At 43.4% G+C, this 21,825-nt stretch overlaps 1 protein-coding gene across 8 annotated transcripts in view; it reads right to left on the bottom strand.

The window, feature by feature from the left end:
• The window catches only part of LOC307045471 (uncharacterized protein), a 201,430-nt gene extending 180,068 nt beyond the window's left edge, over positions 1-21,362 (bottom strand). For 7 of the 8 annotated variants that reach the window (XR_013809930.1, XR_013809931.1, XR_013809932.1 and 4 more), the window contains exons 1-3: positions 21,209-21,362; positions 21,003-21,064; positions 8,627-8,790 (exon numbers count right to left, since the gene is read on the bottom strand). The gene's annotated coding sequence lies outside the window, so the exon portion shown is untranslated. The remainder of the gene's footprint in view (positions 1-8,626; positions 8,791-21,002; positions 21,065-21,208) is intronic. The other variant, XR_013809929.1, reaches the window with a different exon arrangement.
• Between the last annotated feature and the right edge of the window lie 463 nt (positions 21,363-21,825).

A 21,825-nucleotide genomic window follows, 5' to 3' on the forward strand; every position in this document is an offset into this window, starting at 1 on the left:
AGGTGTTATCACTCATTCTGATTCCGTATTACAGCATGACGGATGGGCCCCCGCGGGCCGGTGAGCGTCGCCGCGCGCTTATTACCGCAGCTCTTAAGTGGGAGTTGATTTAGCTTAAATAGGTTGTTTCATAAGGAGAAGACACCAGCGCTGTCACCACTGCTCTGCTCCTCGCTACAGCAAACTGCCACTCTAATTGAATAATGCCTCCTCTACATACCTATTAGGGTGCTTAGGTACATAGTGTGCCCCAATAATTGCTTATACAACCTGGCTAATTTGGCCTTCACCCCCTGCACACATGCACACTTACACACACACTATCCTCCTGCTCCCAGTTTGTGATATTCATGTTGCTAATATAATCCACAATAGGTGTGAGCTCTATGTTGGCGAGTATTTTGAATGTTAAAAGATCGGCACTATTTCTCTGGTGTATTAGCAACAACAAAACAAATAGGCCTACATTTGAGTCATAAATTCCGGATTTTAAACTCCATATCTAATTCGATGTTCCTCTAACCTGAATCCAATGGAATCAGTGGATTTTGAACGCTATAAAAGTGCAAATAGACCCCCACTATAAAGGATTAGTGTTTCATTACCATATCACAGGGAGATATTTGAGCATGCATGTTCCAATAATACATTCCATGGTGTTTTAGCGTGGAGGTGGTTACGATGGGAGGAGGTTCGGATAAATGCATTTCGATTAACGAAACGTTGATCCGTTTCCCTGTTTCTGTTGGCTTTAGAAGATTATTGCTGATGCAACAGTGCGGTGGCATGTGAATTGTGTGCCGCTGTGGAGTGGAACCTGTGCCAACTCTCTGTAAGTGAACAAGGCGCCGTGGATTCCTGCCAGCAACAACATACTCTCGGGGAAGTCGAAGTTGGCCGTCAATCATGAGCCCTCGAACGGAAACGCACCAATTTCTTACTATCAACAGACAGACGCAGCACTATTCACACAGATGCAAACACAGACACAAAGAGCCACTACAATTACAATTATTAGGAAGAGGGTAAGTTCTTTCAGGGGGAAGTTTGATCAGCTCCTTGAATGTCTTGATTAATCCTCCTCAGCAGCTGCACTACATCTTAACTGTGATTTCAAGACCATGACCAGCATGGAAATGTCACTAGCTCACTTGCCTTGGGTCAGAAATGATCAGGTTAGAATATCATTTCACTAACTGGACAGAATTTAAAGTACAAGGAGTTGATGTCTGCTAGACATGCTGTGCAAGCATTTGAAACCATATTTTGTAAGTCCCAGTGACTCTTTTATTAGCATTAGTCATGTGTTCAACCAAAAATCTTTATTCTTAAGTGTCCTTGAGCGCTTTTATTCTGATGTATCATTCCCACTGCAGAGGGACTAACTACTGTGCAAGTACAAATAAAGACTAGAATATAAAAGTATGAAAAATATATTCTTGATTTTTATTTCAAGAAATATCTCTATAATTGGTGTAACATACAACTGTATGCACAAAATATCATAATTTTCAGCAGAAGCAAATGTTTCATTGGCCTAATATTGCAATAATTAGACCGATCCAGATGCAATGATGCCTGAATGTATTTATATGACTATACAATACCTTAAGGGCTGGGCATTAGTTACTCTCTGTGTGACTTACAGAAACATGAGAAAACCTAGGCCAGACCAGCTGAACCACTGATTTAAATAAGAGACTCATTGACGGACCATCAGCTGTCATTAAAGAAGGGGATGTTAACCAAAACTGCATTGCAATCATTCACTGAAGAAATTTGAATGTTACCTATATTTACAATTAAATTGGTAGATATGAATATACCCACACAAACAAACAACCATGTGCACGTGAACACACATAATGCACTGCCTATGAAAGTATAATCAAACACACTCTTGCGCACACAGTCACACACACTCAAACAGTTACAGAGTTAACACCGGTACAAAGTATGTGCTCCCGTGCCCACACATAGCGCTGTGGGTGCTACGCTGTGCCACCCCGCTCTCTTTCCCATGCGTGCTCGCTGTGCCCTCTGGTTGGCGGTGATTGATGACGGCCATGGCGAGGCAGATCATTTGGGTGGCCCCGTCTACACGGGACGTAAATCAAATCAGCTGCGCTAATGATTCTCAGACGCTCATCTGGCAGCCGTGGCCAGAACGCTATCGGGTGTTGCACAGAGGGACAAAAGAAACATCAATAAGTCCTAGAAGGATTTTTATTTGACCATCCGTTCCAGAGATTGATATACATTTTCTTAAAGATTTCTAGGTGAAAGTGAGGCACCTCTTCTGGGAAAAATCAAGATCTCATTTTCTGTGCTGCATCACAAGTGTGAAATTGATGCATAGTGGTGTGTGTGAAGCTCTCTGGATATGCATCTATTTATGTGATGCAAGGTGATGTAATATAGCTGAATAGAGAAAAAGATTGCTTCATAGGAATATCTGACATCACCTCTGCCAGGTAGAAAATCTCACAAATGACAAAACAATCAAACAGATAGTGGTGGTGGTGATGAAGAAACTCCAGAATAGAATCCATCCTCACCGCTGGATCAGTCTGTGGATCTAACCCTGTTGCTAGCGGTGATGTGATGGATAACCATGGCAGGTGAGACGACCTCAGCCCTCGGGCCTCCAGGGGTGAACCATTACAACTTTTCATTAAAACGTCTGTCTGATTCACCGTCTTGATTTGGCCATAATTTATGAAGCCATTACGAGCTAATTAGTGCCAGGATCCCTCTGCCCTGCTCGGCATGCCAGGCTCTTGGCAGTTAGGAGGGGGCACACACTGTTGGCTTCAGCTGCACCGGGACCAGCAGAGGCTACTTTCACCACACTGCGCTTATTTTCACTTTAAATGTTGTAAACAGCATACTGATACATTAGAAGTATACACAATCAGAATGAGGTGTATTAATTGTTTTTAATTTATAGTTGAGTTTTGTATTTATTTTAAAAATTGACCAAGAGTCTCTTCAATAAAGCTGATGATGATGATATTACCAGGTAGGATGAGAACGAGGAATTTGACTTGGTGCAAACATAGAAGTAAAACTAACATTTAAAAACACAGATAGCGAACTATTTTAAGAACAATATAATAACGTGAAATAAAAAATTGAATAAAGCAGTATTTACATTGAAATAGAATGGAATAAAATGTATAATGTGTGCAGTAAAAAAAAACAGATACAAAAGTAGATCTCACTGTTGGTGCCATTTAAAATGGTGTCTTTTATAAAATGTGTGCACATGAATGTTCTGAACGTTTATTTTCAATATAGATCTCAACTAACGTCATGTTAACAGAGAGGTATTTACAAGATGATTTCAGTTTTACTTTTATAGCAATCTGTTTTGATTTTGTTTTGTGATCTCCTCATAAGCAAACTGTGGTTTAAGAATGATATGTACTGCTGGTTAGCCATCGCCATTCTCAGTGTATTCTAAAAAGGTTATACAGGAATGCAGAAGCTGTGTTCGCTTGTTACTGGTTGAATCATTGTTAATCACTACAGAGCAACATCTTTGTTTAGATGTGTTATAGAAGTCTGATTCATGGTTTTCCATTACATCACTGAATTTAAATCTGGTCTCCTTTGTCTTTGCAGTTATTTGACCCCAGCAGAGGCTGTGTAAAATGTAAAATGTGCATCATCTGCATACAGAACAAATGTTTAACAGTAGCCTAGCAGAGCAGAGAGCGACTGTCCTCAGCAGCTTGTCTATAAGATTGGAGGGGAGGGGGGGGGGGGTCTCATCAAAGCCAGTGCACCCATGCATGAAAGTCAATCCACTGCCTGTGTGTGTTTTATTTATTCATTAGTGACACGCGGCTTGAAAAGGAAGAAGAAGAAGAAGAAAAAAGACAAGAAAGTTCCATTCAAATAGGCATGGCATCCCTGGAGCGGCATTCTAAGAGAGAGAGAAACAAAAGGGAGGGGGATAAAGTGTGTGTGTGCGTGTGTGTGTGTGTGTGTGTGTGTGTGTGTGTGTGTGTGTGTGTGTGTGTGTGTGTGTGTGTGTGTGTGTGTGTGTGTGTGTGTGTGTGTGTGTGTGTGTGTGTGTGTGTGTGTGTGTGTGTGTGTGTGTGTGTGTGTGTGTGTGTGTGTGTGTGTGTGTGTGTGTGTGTGTGTGTGTGTGTGTGTGTGTGTGTGTGAGAAACAGGGTGCTGGAGGAAAAAGAGATGAGGGAAGAGTGGGATGACTTCTTTTAATTTGGGGAACCCCTCGGGGGAAATCGAGCCCGTGAACACACAATTACGACAGTCATCAGTGAAGCGCGCGCGCGAGGAAGAGGGGTGTCGAGCGTAAAAAGAAAATATCAGGATGGAGAAGGAGGAAATGATATGAAGTATTATTACCTAAAGTCCCCTCCCCCACTGATAATCACTCTCATCCACATGCAAAGTGGACACACACACACACACACATCTCAATGTGCTTCATTTCTGAAATGATAGATGTAACTAATACAGATAATCTATTACAACTAACAGTTTTAGGGGCGGAGGGAGGGGCAAGACCATCATCATTGGCCAATTATCATCTTATTATGGGTGTTAAGTGGCCTCATATTAGGGTCAGCGCCCCTCATTTCAAGGGGAAAATAATTGTTAACCTCTGTAATAGCAATACATAGAAACTATTTAACACACCCCCGGGGGGATCTCTCACAGCCAGCGTACGCACAGACTGTGTCAGCGCACTGGCCAGAAGTTCAAATGATTTTCTATAAAAACATTGCATTTACACTCAGTTATGTATCTGTATCAAACAAATCAGATGCATACATGAGAGACACATACTGTATCTTATGACATGATAAGTATATAGTATCCTACATGTAGTGTCATGCTATTGTTTGTAAAAAAATAAATAATAATATACAATTATTATAATCATTAGCTTTTGGCCTATGTTATACTTCTGGTACTAACATCTACATGAAACTGCACTTGTCTTACCACCTGCTCTATCCACTTCATGTTTTAAATAGTTTTTTAGTACTTTGAGTCGTAAATCACAATAAAACCTCTTCATGTTTCAAAGTTGATTTTTATTTTTATAAAAATGTTTTGTTTTTTTAAAGTACAAGACAAAAATGTTTTAAATTGTATAAATGATCTAATTAGTTGATACTGTAATTGACAAAAAGCCACTAAGGAGAAAAGTACCTTCATCACCCTTAACAACAAAGTGCAGCCTTTAAACTGACAGGATCTAGAGAGACATATTGTCGATAACGGAGGGACATCAAATTATCTTTTTGGGTTGAGAATTCAATATTGCAAAACACATGACTAAGCCAACATTCTTATTAGACTGAATCAGGATGTTTTTAAAACAATCACATCTTTAACTTGTGGCAATAAACTTGTGGCAAGTCTGTGGTTTGGCAGCATCTTTAAAAGTTGATTCCCTTTCAAAAGAGTGCGATGAAAACAGAAGATCCTCTGAGGATATATCCGGCGCTGCACATCCCCTCCACAGCCCGCGGGAAGAGACACGAGACTCGGTTAAGTGTGTTTTCCAATAACTTTTTCTTTTGAGTCAGGTAAAACCAAATCCATTTAGTTTGTAGATAACCGTCAATCTCATATGAATGACTCTCCTAAGTAAACCTGTGGTATATGATTTTAGGATATCACTTTTTGCAAATAACTTTCAATTTCTTTCCGGCCTCAATCAAGTTTTTCAGGAAATTCTCTTTGCGGTATATTGCATCTGGCTGAGTGGCCTTTATTGTGCTGGCTCTCAGGTGGGCTGTTATATGGAAGGCCGGACCCTGGGGTCCTGTGTCGCCTCTGGCTTATATTGAGACAGACACCGAAGTGACGGTCTCCCCCAATAGCCTGACTCCCTCACTCAGCGAATCCTCTAAGTGAGTTACCTGTCTGGGAGGGTGGCTAAGATACAATGAAACACTCACTTGTCACTTTTATTAACCCTCTTATACCCCCTTTTCCCCTCCAAGACTCCCCCCCACCCCCCCTACCAAACCCCACAACCTCCTGCTATCGCTCTAACCCTCTCTTCCCACCCAACAAAATCCCATCTTTCTTTTCTTTTCTCCCCTACATTAACCCGCAATTCTCCCCATCACACCCCCTGAAGCCAAAATCATCTCCGTTTTGCATAATGCTCCATTTAAACTGATAGTGGTGACACGGGCGGCAGGGCAGTCGGAGTGAGATGGAGAGAATGGGGAAGTGATGAAGCTTTGTCCTCTCTTTCTAACTCACTCTCTGCCGCTTTCCCTTTGCGGCTGGCTGTGACCCCTGGTGGCAGTTATTATCCACAAGGTCACCGCCGGTCCCTTGTCGCATGAGCTGGACACAACCCCGTCTTAATGTAGTCCCCCACTAGGCCTGCTCCTGTGAAGCCATACAGTCACTGCAACACCCCTCCCCATCAACACACACACACACACACACACACACACACACACACACACACACACACACACACACACACACACACACACACACACACACACACACACACACACACACACACACACACACACACACACACACACACACACACACACACACACACACACACACACACACACACACACACACACACACACACACACACACACACACACACACACACACACACACACACACACACACACACACACACACAGCTTTACTCCCTTCCACCACAGCCTTGTGCTCGTGGAGTGTGGTTCCTGAGGCAGGAGGAGACGTGATGTGAGGCAGGAAGGAGGTCTATTATGTCGTCAACGTGATACTGATTCGTGACATGAGACATTATGCATGTGTCACAAGGTAGTGTTTCATTTTTATTGAACACTTAGGGGTTATTTCAACATGGAATAGACATCCATAAAGCTAAAGTGTTTTTGGAAAATAGATCTTTTTGGTGCTGAAATGGTTATACGATTAAATAATCATTCAACGGAAAATGTATCTACTTTAACTATTTAAAGCTTTCATATGTTTTGTATCAGAGTAAACGGAAAATGGTTGGATTTTGGATTGTTGCCTCAATAAAACAAGCAATATGAAGAATTCAACTCTGGATATTATGATGGTTAATATGTGCTATGTCTAGAATAACATTATAATCAGTTAATCAAAATTATTAATTACAGGTTAATTTATTGTGAAGATAATCATTAGCTTGAGCCCTTAAGCTATGCTAAAAGACCATGACCCTTTGACATTCAATTAGATATAATTACAGAAATGAATTACACAGCGCCTAAGAGTGTGCTGTTTAAAGTCCCTTAAAGACAACTATCTAAATGTCATTTTCACTAGAAATAAAAACTTCTGCAGCACAGCTTTTTATAACATATTTTGGAATACAGGATGTTGTCTGTTCAAGCATATTTCTTTATAAAAGATTTGGAAAAATCCCTCTTTGGCAAAACTGCTGATAACATGAACTACAACCTGAGATAAGCGGTCATGTGTTACAAACACTTTGTTTTTCAGGGATTAAAAGCCATTACGTTTGAGAACCACAGTGTAGAGTAATTAAAGATCAGACAAGCTCCCATTTACTTTTTGAATAGAACGGTTATTAACATGCTGAATACAGTTAAAAAGTCGAAACAGAAATCCTGCTATGATTAAAATATTTTATATTATGCAACTTTTTCTGCATGAGATTGTTTGCCAGATGTCAAATGTAAATATAAAGAAACATAAATATTGGCATGCTTGTGGATGTACAAGTGTTTAACCAGGCTGCTTCATGCTGCTTCTACACATTTGTGTTTTTTGGATGTGTAAACTGTCTAATTGTGAAATAGTAGAATAAATCATTTAAAAAATATATATTGTAAGTCTGCAAAAATGTTGTACGTCTGCAAAATGTACCGTGGATATTAAATGAACACATTCTAGCTGTCAACATTCACTCATTGATTTATTAATCAGATCAAAACCAAAGAACTGTAGAAAAACCCCAAAAGCTTTCACACAAACACAATGACAGAACCAAGCGCTGTGGACATCTCTATCCATCTTTTCTCGTGTGACACATTTTTAAATATTCCAATCGAGAAGTGGGCAGAGACGAAACACAACCTCATGAATTCAAATGGGCGATGCCCGGAATGCCAATGGTTTCAGTCTTTCCTGCTGCTACCAATTTATATTTTCCATATGGGTCCTTAACCGGCAAATGGAAGTCAGTGTGTGCCCTTCCATCCCTCCTTGCCTCCCCCCTGGGGACAAAGGCGGTCAAAAGTCAAGGAAATTCTGATTCCTCAGCACAGCACACCAAGGGCACCTAAACACAAACCAAACAGCTCCCACAATGCTTCACTGTTGGCAAACTTGGGTGCCCTCCCTCGGAGATCTGCTAGTATTCTAAATGGTAATTATCACACACACACTTGCAGGCGTGCATACAGTACACACTACCTGGACTGTACAGATGAAATGCAAAAGACAAAGAGGAGAGAGGGAGGAGATCAGGGAGAGAAAATGAGGTGCAATAAGGAGGAAAAAAAATGGAGGAAGTGTAGCAGAAAATAGAGAGAATGTAGGGAGAAAAAGTGGTGGGTATGTAAATGTGGAGTCAGAGAGTTCAGGAGGAGAGAGGAGGTAGAATGTGCTGAGCTGACCTGGGGGCCGCGGGGCTGAGTGTCCAGGGGCCAGTGGGGGACCGTGGCCAGATCTCAGTGGTTATCATTATGTTGAGGGGGATGTGTTCCCCGTCCTGCTCTCAATCCCTCCCCCCCCTTCTGTCTCAAACTCCATTTCTCTCCCAGGGCAAAGGTGAGGCGGCCTGGGGACAGAGGAAGGTGAAGGGTAACTCAGGGCGACCGTCGTTAGCGCTGCAGCTTGACCTGCTCACCTATAACTTAAAGTTTAACTCCCAAAGTTTTTTTTCCCCGTGTCTTTTTTTGTCACTCATTGCCTCGTTCTGCTGCCAGACCAAGCTGGGGTAGATGAAAAGTCCCGTCCTGAATCTTAATAGGTCAAATGTTTAGTTGAGGGAACTTTTATAGTGAAGTTCACCAAAAGAACCGTCAGATAATATCAATAACGTAGAAATGTCCTTTTCTAAGAAAAACTTCTCAAAAGGAAAATGATGTCTTTAATCCGATAGATGTTGAGGGACAGTGCATGCTTGCTTATTTAAGAAACTTATTCCTTCTTTCACCATTTATTTAATTCTTCTTCATGTGTCTTGAGTATATTAAGGTTGCATTGTTAGCAAAGCCTGGGACTTGAAATGGCCATTGCCAACAACTGCAACGTATAGAGGTTGTATATGACAATAAAGCCTGTATATCTCCTTACATGTGTGCGATAAAGAGAATATCCAAATGCACCTCAGCTTTGTCTACGCCCAGAATATATGCTGTAGAGATTCTATAACGTTTAAAGAAAATGAAAGGAGGGGCAGCAATGAGAGAAAGGAGTTCAAGTGGGAGATGAGAAGCTAGAAGGACCCTTACACCTCTGGGAGATCACAGAGACATGCCTGTCTAAAACACATGGCACTTTCCACAGATTAGAAATCATCTCAGTTTACAAAAGCCTCGCTGCACAAAAGGTGTTCTTTTGACGAAGACAAGGCCGTCGGCAGAGAAGAGCCCCCGGCCCTTTCATTGTCAAGCTCTCTCGTTTCTTTTCTTTGCCGCCAACAACATTGGCCTCTTTATCAGTGCAATTACAGCACAAACAGACTCATCATTGGCCCAACTGTCCTCTGCTATCGCCTCCATTTCAACGAGCAACCTAATTAGTCCTAAAGAGAGAAGAGCCGATGAGCTGAAGAGAGGCAGAGAGAGAAAAGACCAGCTATCATGTCCATTTGTGTGGGCTTGGTACAGCGATTGTTTGTGTGTGTGTGTGTGTGTGTGTGTGTGTGTGTGTGTGTGTGTGTGTGTGTGTGTGTGTGTGTGTGTGTGTGTGTGTGTGTGTGTGTGTGTGTGTGTATTTTACGCCCTTTCTGTTTTTTCCCTTTCTTTTTGTTGTTGTCCTCACTCTTTCTATCTCCTTTTTTCCCACAGAAAGAAAGCCTTCAAAGGAGCGATTGTGCAGAGCGGCTGAAGTGGTCTGTTGGTAAGCGGACAGCGGAGCAACACAACAAACATGGCTGGCACTAATCAGGGCCCCGGCTAATGTAAACAATGTCATTTTTTACCCTTAATGAGCCAATTTTCCGCAGATACGAGAGGGCTAACAATTGGGGCAGCTCCTTTGATGTGATTCATCTGAAGGTTTGTTTGTGATCGCTTGGCACTTTTTGTTGGAAGCCCTGCGCCCAGCTGCTTTCATCTACCTCTGAAAAGGGAGAGCCACGGCTCACTTGGGTACAGAGGGAGGGGGGAATAAAAATAATAATTTTCTTTTCTCCTTTTTTTTTTTTTTTTAAAGACAACCACCCTCCTCCTTTTATTATAAATGAATCCTAATCAGCTGACCAGCCCCATCCTTCTTGTCTCCCTCCCCTTTAGCCCTTAACACACACACACACACACACACACACACACACTTCTGTGAACATGCACATACACAAAAGCGAAGGAGCATCTTCCATGAGGGATAACACAAAAAAACTAGCAACGTGCGTGCCGGGTGTCTATAGCGATCAAATAGCGCACTCATTAAAAGGCGCCCCGGTGTGCGAGCGGTGGACACTGACAGGGCCTTCATTAACATGGTGCTGACAAAAGGTGAGGCAGACCAAAGAGGCAGCCGGCGGGCCAGGTGTGTGTGCCGCGGCACCTTTCAAGATGGCAACATAGCCAGAGGCAGGCGGGCTGGCGAACACACTCCATCAAATGGCATCCTGACCACGAACAAGCTGGTTCTGGTGAGAGAGAGAGAGAATCAAAGAGAGGTAAAGCCAGAGATAAATAGTTTTCAGTGTTCATTAAATTCTCCAAACTTCCCATCTGCAGTTTGTTTAAAGGGCCCGACACACCAAGCAGTCACCAGAGAACTCGCCGACGCCGACTGTTGCGTCGCTGTGTTCTCCTGCGTCTTGGCCATGTGTGACACTGGAACACACCGCAAAGACTTCAGCCGAGCACGTACGAACTGCGCATGCGTGAGTGGCAATAACTCTCCTTACCAGCAGGCGGCGGTAGCGTGTATTCGTCATTCAAAACAGGCAACAACCGGAAGACAGAGAAGAAGAACAGACTGTGATATAAACAAACAACAAATAGCGTGTGCGTTCCATTTTCACTCTCGTCCATTGAAAACATGTTTCGTGCGGTACTGGAGCTATCAGCTATTGGAGTGTTGCTTGTGGAAGACATTCTTTTTCTCTGTAATGTCGTACAGAGCTGGCCTCTCCTGGATCAAGGTGATGAGCAGGTCTTTTTTTCCTTCATTCCAGATCGCCATGATTACAAATAAACCGATGAGATGAAAATGAATAGCCGTCTGTGTGTGTCTTCTTAAATTGTTCGTTTACGTCCCTCACTTCCGTTTCGCTTCTCATGCACTGATTCGCTAGCTGAACAGCCAATCAGAGTGATTTCTTTGGCCGACTGTCTGTGGCTGACGCATGGCCGATTCAACATTGAATCGGCCATGAAAGGCCATGAAAGGCCAAATAAGGCGTGTAATGGCCGACGGTGCGGGACACACCAAATGGAGTTTGGGCGACAGGGCACGCTTCGTCGTCCGAAAACGTCCGATTTCGGCCTGGTGTGTCAGGGCCTTTAGGGAAACTAATCTGCCATGTTGCTTACAAGTGAAGATCCTTTTAATAAAACAGATCAGAAAGTGTTTCGAGGAAGTTCCTGGACCGGGAATGCAGGTTTTTTTGCTGATTATCATAATAAAGTGAACTCCTCAAAGTTCAGTGCAAGGCCACACGAACACACAAATAACAAAAACAAACAGGGAAGCAGAAAGAGTGATATTGATGTAATGAAGGTAGTCAAAGGTATAGTGACCAAAGGCAATACATCGCCCCGTGTCCAGGCCCATTCCAATCAATCACCGGAGCTGAAGTGAAGTCAACTCCAGGCTAGCCAGTCAGCCAGGCCCCCGTTACATCCACACATATAAACACACACACACACAAAATCATGGACACACACACACCTCTGCCTGCCTCTCTGGCCATGAGTCAGGGGCCCTCTGGGGCCAAGCACACACCCACACACACACACACACACAAACACTGCACCTGCTGGGCCCTGCAGTTACCAGCTGTCAACTCCACGTGTTCTGTGCCGTCTGTGGTGTGTGTGTGTGTGTGTGTGTGTGTGTGTGTGTGTGTGTGTGTGTGTGTGTGTGTGTGTGTGTGTGTGTGTGTGTGTGTGTGTGTGTGTGTGTGTGTGTGTGTGTGTGTGTGTGTGTGTGTGTGTGTGTGTGTGTGTGTGTGTGTAAGTTACACGCCTCAGCTGGACAGAGAGGAAGAAAGTGATGAGGGACCTTCAAGGACATTTGTTTGTATTCAACAATTGTTTAACAGCTTCTTTTTTTTACTGAGAGTTTCTGACACTGTGTTACATAAAGGCCCTGACACACCAGGACGAAATCGCCCGTTTTCGTTAGTCGGACGACGAAGCGTGCCCTGTCGCCCAAACTCAATTTGGTGTGTCCCGCACCGTCGGCCGTGACACGCCTTATTTGGCCTTTCATGGCCGACACAGGCTGTCGGACAAAGAAATCACTCTGATTGGCTGTTCAGCTAGCGAATCAGTGCATGAGAAGCGAAACGGTTGCTTGAGAATGTCTTCCACAAGCAACACTCCAATGGCTGATAGCTCCAGTACCGCACGAAACATGTTTTCAATGGACGAGAGTGAAAATGGAACGCACACGCTATTTGTTGTTTGTTTATATCACGCAGTCTGTTTTTCTTCTCTGTCTTCCGGTGGTTAATACACACACTACCGCCGCCTGCTGGTAAGGAGAGTTATTGCCACTCACGCATGCGCAGTTCGTACGTGCTCGGCTGAAGTCTTTGTGGTGTGTTCCAGTTCTCTGGTGACTGCTTGTTGTGTCAGGGCCTTTAAGGACAGTTCCCAATGATCAGGGCATTTGCATTGAAATACTAATAAATCAATTAGATGCCTATTTAATAAGTCAACCGAATCAAAACTGTCAATAATAATAATAATAATTGATTGATTAAGTAATCTATGAATGCATGTGACTTTCTGGATCTCACTTCTCAACTTCTGGGATTCACTAATGTCCCCCTTCTTAAAAACATTGTTATTTGAAGTTCTTTGATTGTTGTAAGGTGCCTCTTTTGCCATTTTCAGGTCATTTATAGACAGAATACATTATTTATAAAAATATATATTTTGTGAGTAGCAGCCCTATGTCTTTGTAAGAAGAATCACCGCAGCAGTCACTACATGATATACAACAAAAAGTGATGGACCCAGAGACAGCGACAGTATAACACACTATTACCCAGTAGAATGGATAGTTTTGGTGGAAAAATACAAGACGCATTACAGTGTTTACCTCGAGGGCATGACCTTAATCCTGAGCTCCTTCCCCACCTCTGTAAGGGACACAGAGATAGGAAACCAAGCTCAGGCAACAATGAATAACATGTCTTTTTTGGCGGGGGGAAAATCAATAATGTGTTGTGATGTGAAACTGATTCCCCACTGGATTTCGTTGTGCTCTGTGCAAGCCTATTCTCTGTGTGGCCCTGAGGTAAATAGTGTACTTTGTTACAGTGTGTAGCAGTAAGCCTTGGAGACCTGTGCAGCGATTAAGCCGTACTGGAGCACATTAGCCCGGGCCATGTCATGGCGGGCTGAAACAGGCCTGGCATGGAAGGGAAAAGGATGAAGAGAGCGGCTACACCAGAGGGGAAGAGGAAAATATGGCATCAGAAGAGAATAAAATGAAAGAAAAAACAAAAAAGGGAGGGCAGGGAGAGAGATAAATGTGAGGGAAGAGTAGAAAGGGACAGATATAACATAAAGTCAAATATGGCAGAAAGAAAAAAGTGTGACATAGGCATGACATTTGGGAGGTTGCATCGTCATACAAGGCTTTACACATGTTTAAGAGGAAGTCAAGGTGTGTTGCGAACCGGAGACACTTCATGGTGTCACCGCTGACGGTAAAGAGAAAGACAGTGGGGATAGGAAGGCGGAGCTAGGATAAAGAGAGGGAAACAGAGACAGGACAGGGGTGGAGAGAGTGACAAATTCCCCGCTGATGGCTATTTACAGGCTATTTTCCCCCATCGCAGAAACCCGAGGCCTCCATCTCGTCTTCTCCTCTTCATGCATCCCTCTCCTTCCCTCTGTGCTGAATGTGTCCCTTTTGCATAATGGGGCTATGGTGTGGAGCTGCCATGGAGTAAGTAGGGAAGGTAATGGAGGTGAGGACGGAGAGGAGTTGATGGCAGCAATTCCTTCCTCAATCTCTTAGGGGGGCAAAAAAAAAAAAATCTCTGACCATCTTCCTAAACCCCCAACCCCCCTCTCTTGTTCGCTCCCCCTTTGCCCCCCGTCACCCACCTTTCCCCTCCATCCCTGCTTCTTGTACACCACCCCTCCTCTCTTTCACTCTCTTTCACTCTCTCCTTTCTCCTCCCCCCCCCCCCCCCCCCCCTTGTCTCTCCAGGAGGCAGTTGTCAATCAAGTGCGTCTCCCACAATCCCTCTGGAGCTCATTGTGCCCGCGGTCGCTGGCGGAGGCAGGCGTTGTGAGGCGGCAGTGAGCCGCAGATGGAGGGAGCGCTGTCAATCATTGTCACTAATTATTAATTTCTGTCACTCAGGGCCCCGTGGCAGCCACGTAGCGGGGGCCTCTCGGTCTCTCCCTCCTCTCCACTCATTCAGGGAGACGGTCTCTGTCCCTCCCATGTTCCGTCCCTCTCTCCCTCCCTTGTCCCTCGTTAAAGTCTCTGCCTCTCCTTCGCCTCTGCCTCTGTCGTTCGGGTCGTCTGTTGTTTCCATTTCTCCTTTCTCCCTCTCACACCCTGCCTTCCCCTCTCCCTTCCCCGCTCTCTCTCTCTCTCTCTCAACACTCTCAGGATGAGTTGATTTGGTATGCCACCCCGGCCACAAAAAGTTCAACCTTTCATTATGTGGTGCACGTGCACTAAGAACTGCCCCCCTCTCCCCTCCTCTCCCCCCCTCTCCCCTCCCCTCTCATCACCAGGTCAGTCCCCTTGACTCTCTTCTCCTTTTTTTAAATTGTATTCTGCCCTCCACCCCTCTCAGCCTCTAATTTTCCCCCATCCGACCCTCCTCTCCCCCCCCACCCCCAATACACCACATCCAACTCCTCCTCTAATTCCACAAAATCCTCAAAAAGCATTAGAAAAAGACCTTCTTGTCTTTCTTTCTTTCTTTCTTTCTTTCCTGACACTCAGCCTCGCCGGGTCTTTGTCGCGGTTCTGATTTGATTCGGTGAACTTGATGTTTTCAATTTGCACACCGGCTCGTTGGCCTGTGATGTCACTGTGATGGCGGCTAATGAGGGAGGCCTGACCCGCGTGTATCTGCGAGTGAGAACGGTGCCGGTCCACTCTGCTAAGGGTTCTGATCCGCTCACCTCATTACCAAAGGTGGTGGGCTGGGAGGCAACGAAGAAGAGAGGGGAAAGGAAAAAGAGAGAGCCAGAGTGAGGGAGTTGGTGATTAGGAGTTAGGGCGTGCACACACACACACACACACACACACACACACACACACACACACACACACACACACACACACACACACACACACACACACACACACACACACACACACACACACACACACACACACACACACACACACACACACACACACACACACACACACACACACACACACACACACACACACACACACACACACACACACACACACACACACAGTCATCCACATATATTCATGAAAACACACTGCATTCACACAGGCCCCCCCCCATCGAAATATTCCCATGTCATCGTCTCACACACAAATGCATGCACTGATCATTATACTAAGCACACACACACTCAGGTGCATTCTAGTAAAAACACACACACACACACACCATACTGTATATTTACACATTCATCTTATAACATGGCCACACCAGCATTTGTGGTCACACACATGCATACGTAAACACACACACATGAAATAGGTCACTTGCATTATATAACAAATGCACACATGTTTCAGCTGAATTCTTTGGCACCATGTTTCTAAATATCTAACTGCAATAATTTGTTACTGATTGCATGATTAGCAACGTTAAAGGGAATGATCATTTTCATGTAATTTTTGGCCTTTTCAATAAAAATGTAAATGTTTATTTAGCCTTTTAATGTTTGTAGTATGTGAATTATGCAAAGACCTGTTCGGTACCTAACAACTATGTTTCCAGTAGAATACAATGTGTTGGCCAGGTCATCGCTGGAGTTTTCAATATTTAATTCTTTTTTTAATTAACAAATATTGTGCCTCCTTGCGATTTGCAGAATGCCATATCACGATTTCATTCAAATGCCAATGAATGGTTCAGCTCATTGCAGTCCACGTTACACTCACTCACATTAACACACACAAATGTATTCATCCATCCTCACAACCATCTCAAAATGTACACAAACACACACATGCATGCTAGTCACGTGTAGCCACTTTTACACAAATACTAAGTACATGGTCTCCTGCAGGATTACTATTCCTTACAGACCTTTGCTGGTATAATGAGGGGCCGAGAAGGAGGCCAGCTGGACACCACTGATCCTTCACCTCCCTCCTCGCTCCATCACTCCATCTACACCTCTGTTTCTCCCTCCGTCCGTCCACCCACACGCATCCAATCTCTCTTCCCCCACAACCTCCTGCATGCCCCCCAGTCCTGCTCTGCATACAGCCATTAGCACCCCTCTACCCCTAACCTTCTGTCTCCCTGCACCCACCCTGTCTGCCTTCTTTCCTCCGTCTCCTCTATTTCCTGTCGCTCTCTTTTCCTCGGCACCTGTCACTTTTCCTTTTCCCAGTCTTCCCATCTCTGTTGTTTTTTTCTCCCCTTCTCTTTCTGCATCTCCTCTTTCTCATCTCCTCTTACCTGTCACTGTCTTTCTCATCCAATCTGATTGTCTCTTTACTACCTTCATCTATCCATCCCTCTCTCTCTCTCTCTGTCACCAACCTGCTTTCTCTCCCTTCCTCTGTGTGTGTGTGTGTGTGTGTGTGTGTGTGTGTGTGTGTGTGTGTGTGTGTGTGTGTGTGTGTGTGTGTGTGTGTGTGTGTGTGTGTGTGTGTGTGTGTGTGTGTGTGTGTGTGTGTGTGTGTGTGTGTGTGTGTGTGTGTGTGTGTGTGTGTGTGTGTGTGTGTGTGTGTGTGTGTGTGTGTGTGTGTGTGTGTGTGTCAGCATTCAGCACCTCAGTGGAGACAGGGTTTATTGGGGTAATGCATTTATCACTGCTGCAAGCCGGGGCCTCACCTCTTTCTTTGAGCCAGTGAGTAATGAAAATGGGATCAGTTCTGACAACACTCTGTGACACACACACAGACTCACACAAATGCACACGCACAAAAAACACCAACAACGAAAAAAACGCATATTCGTGCTGGTTGCAACAAAATGCTCAGATATAAACACACAGGCTGATAAACAACAACACCAATGAAACCCAAAGCCTAAAATAAACAGACGAGCACACACACTCACTCACACACACACACACGCCGCATCTCTTTCCTTTCACATGACTTGGCCATTTCTAATGAGATGGCCTGTTGTTGTATCTGTTGCATAATATAACTGATTCTTTGTCTTTGATAAATTATAGTGAGAGCAGTTGCTTTGTAGTTAATGATTACTTTGAGCAGCTAATTAACAGTGTTGCTTTAATTACACAGAGATGAGAGGCACAGGAGCTGGAGACTATCCATGTTAAACTGTGAGGAAGAGAAACTGTAATAATAAAACCTAAACCTCAATAAATGGGAATATTTAAATATGAGCTAAAGGGTACAGCTGAGTTATATTATATTTGCATTTACTAGGAAGTGTTTAATATTGTTTATTTTACTGAATCTTTGGAGGGGAGGGGGGAAAAGTATCATATTGGAGCTGTAATGACCTATGGACAGATTTAATCGGGGGTGGATATATGCTTAACAATCCCACATAAATAGAATAATCATCATTAAGTTTGGACGAATGAAAAAGAGCTGTGAAACGACGTAAGAAAACCGCTTGCTCAGACTATAAAAACAAGGACATTGATATTGAGAAGTCACTTCCACTTCCGTAAACAAGGCTTGTAATTTGAATATATTCCAAATACATCTTTGGCTTCTTGTAATTTTCTTAACCAACACATACATTAATACCCATATATGATGAGCAGGCAGCTATCTCTACTCGAGTACATCACTTTAGTGCCATCAGCACTTAGCTATGTCTCAAATTGCAACATAAATCACTTCGAACAATATATGACTTCTGCATATTGTTCCTATAATATGTTCAAGTTGAGAAAAAATGATTCTCCCTTGTTGGACTGCTTGTACTACAAAATGAAGCCTAAATTATGATCTAAATACTTTTGAGCAACAACAGGAATGACCTTTTCTTTTGTCCATGAATTACAGTTGACTCCATTTGAAACTGTTAAATTCAAGTAGGATTGAAAGGCAACATGTCCAACTACTTCAGCTATGGTTTTCCAGGGAGAAAGCAGGTAAGGATCAAGTGTTAATGGCCAGGGGTGCCTGTCTAATCCCATTTGGTCTGGCAATGTCGGGAAGGTGGGGGAGGTCTTCGCCAGTTTAAAACGATACCATCACCACAGGTATTCCAGCCAGGCTCTGATTGGCCTTGACAGAACAAAACATCGCCGCAGCAAACGACTCAAGCACCTCCCACTCCATCAAACTCAAGAGGACAAGGTCAGATCAGCAGCGACATAAAGTTTAATCCTAGAAAACAAACTTCTCCTCAAAATGCACTCTTAAAACTCAGTGTATCGAGGCCGAGGAGAGCGTTGCTAATACACCAAGCGGTGCGTGGAGAGCCCAAGTCAAAGGACTGCTGACTAATGTGCCGAAATGGTTGGAAATACTCTGTGGTATTGCAGATGGCAGAGGTATTTGTTATTCATATGGCCCTCAAGGTGCATCCACAAGGCTTGCGTGAAAGTGTGTTGTCCGCACGTGCATGTGTGGATGTCTATGTGCGTAGGATTTTGTGTGTGCAGGTGTGTGCGTCTTGTGCTTCATCCACAGTGCTGAGGATGCCATTAATGCTTGCTGCTGATCGCCCTCCCACATTTAAATAACAATAGTGCAGTCAGAGAAAGCATCGGTGTGAATCCAACCCGCAAAACACCCAGGAGCTGCAGGCCCCGCTGTGTGTGTGTGTGTGTGTGTGTGTGTGTGTGTGTGTGTGTGTGTGTGTGTGTGTGTGTGTGTGTGTGTGTGTGTGTGTGTGTGTGTGTGTGTGTGTGTGTGTGTGTGTGTGTGTGTGTGTGTGTGTATATATGTGCAAGTTACGTGCACTTGTGCCCAAACATCCACATACATGCGAGTCTGAGAAAAGATAGTAAGAGAAACAAGAGAGAGAGAGAGAGAGGGGGAGGTAGGCTGCAGCTGAGTCTAAAATACACATAGTTACTGTGTTGTGCAGGTATGCTGCCACATTAGCATGCACAGCCCCGGATCCCTCAGGATGAGCTACCTGTCTTTAAAAGTGAATATAGCGCTGGACCAGAGGTGGACAGAGGACTGTAGGATTATTTTTGGCTTAGAAAAGTGACATTTCAAACTTTCCTTTCCTTAAAGAGGCTTCATTAAAGACATTGGAACTACACCGGGCACAGCATTACTCGTTTCTCACCAGAATTATTATATCTATGCATGGTTTTTTTCAAACACAGGAAACCCTGCTAAATATAGGAGGATTATATAGATCAGATCAATTGCAACTCAATGTAGCTGGAGTAACTTATTTTTAATTAAAATATATAGTAGTCTCTCTTTTGCACTTGCAAAACAGAGCTGGAGTTTATTGAAACAGTAGAAAGATTAACAAAAAGCCCTTAATGAGTTTTTTGTTTCTGTCTATTTTATTCATTATGTATTTACTTTAAACACATTATAGCATCATGAAATACAAAAGGGGAGTGTTGTTAAAGATCAAACCCAGATGTTACAGGGTAAACATTGTGTTTTTGTTCAGTGGGAAAGGGATAAAGTGAAGCAGAAACCGCTCAGCAATTCTGTTATTACAGAGTCCTTTGGACGGCACATTGTGAGCATCACCAGGCAGGCACGCAAACATTCTTGCAGAGAGCTCACACAAATGAGACAGAGACAAGAAACAGAAATATCCCCTTTACTTAACTGGCCCCAAGGCCTCAACTCAAACACTTCAAATAACCAGCATAAGAGCAAGAATCTATACAGCCATGTTATAAACTCACTCAACCTGTGCAGAGCAGCATGGGTTGATCACTAGTCAAGCTCACAGTCAAAACAAATAAGGTCAATATACTGTACACTAAAAACACACCTGATAGACATCAGAGCTGCCACATAAAATAACCTTCCTATCTTTAAACTGTGAAGCAAAAACCTCACATTCAAAATTAGGGAGTACAAAAGCCTTCATACAGGAAGACCTAAGCAATGCCCAAGCAAACTGGTGAAACTAACATCCAATAACATAACAAAGACAGACCAATGATTTTAAGGGCTATGTGAACGTTCATTAGCACCAAGTTAGCATTTACCAAATCCTTATTTCCATACAGACAGTCGGACTTGTCAGATAACCACAGGTGTTACTAATGACATAAGTGGCTTCATTGTATTCAGGTGTGGCCTAGCAGTAAGCCATGACAGTGAGCCAGTACGAACAGAACTACTACTATATAAACTAAACACATCAAATTGTACTGACATGTCAAAACAATAGGGGACGTCAGAGAGCTCTCAGTACGGCAGTAAGCAGACTGCACCGTGATTTGCGTTGGAACTGACTGATAACCCATTAACAAAAAGGACATAGGCCTTTAATAAACAAGTGTAAAGCCAGTTAAGGATACTTACTAAAGCTGCATCATGTCGCCTTTTAAAAGATGAATTCGGCCAGTCACTGTGGTGTTGTGGACCTGGCTCATAGAAAATAAGGAAATTAGTAAACCACTGATGTAACTTGTTGTTCTTGTATAAGCTAGCTCAGGTTCTGCACTGTGGTCTCTGTTAGCTAACTGACAAAAACAAACGTTTAATAAAGTTGCAAAGTTCAAACTCACTCGTTGGTAATGTGTTTCCAAGCAAAGGTTTTAACGTCAATTTCCGCCGTGAGTAAAAGTAGAAACTTCTGTGGCGAGCTGGTGACGTCCGGTAAACTAAAGAAAGTGAAGGTAACAGCAACCTGTGTCCAAGATGGCGCAGATGTGGTGTCTTTGCTTGTGCTGAAGTTGGACTTTTTCATATTCCTTCCTCTGCTCTTCTGAAACGGTTTTACACTATCCTTCAGGTGATTCTTTGACTATATTCCAATAGGTATCATAGGTAGGTACCACTGTGGCCTACATGTTTGAACAAAGTCAACAAAATGAATAATAACACTAATGCCTACATAAACACTTTGAATATGTTTTAAAAACAATATATCTAAGTCACCTCATATATTCAACAAGGCAACAAAACCTGGCACTAATGAATACAACTGCATTCTTACCTTACCTTTTTCTTGCAAGCAGAACTATTTAAGAAAGTAAAAATAAAACCTTTTTTATTTGAGATACTGTTTCGGTCTCTGTTAGAAAAGACATTATTTTAGAAAACAAAAACTGCAGTGTATAATGTGATTTATTTTCCCAGGATGCATCCAGCAGCACCTATGACAAACTGCACACCACTGTCC

Source organism: Notothenia rossii (assembly GCF_949606895.1).
Source record: "Notothenia rossii genome assembly, chromosome: 7".
NCBI classification, from domain to species: Eukaryota; Metazoa; Chordata; class Actinopteri; order Perciformes; family Nototheniidae; genus Notothenia; species Notothenia rossii.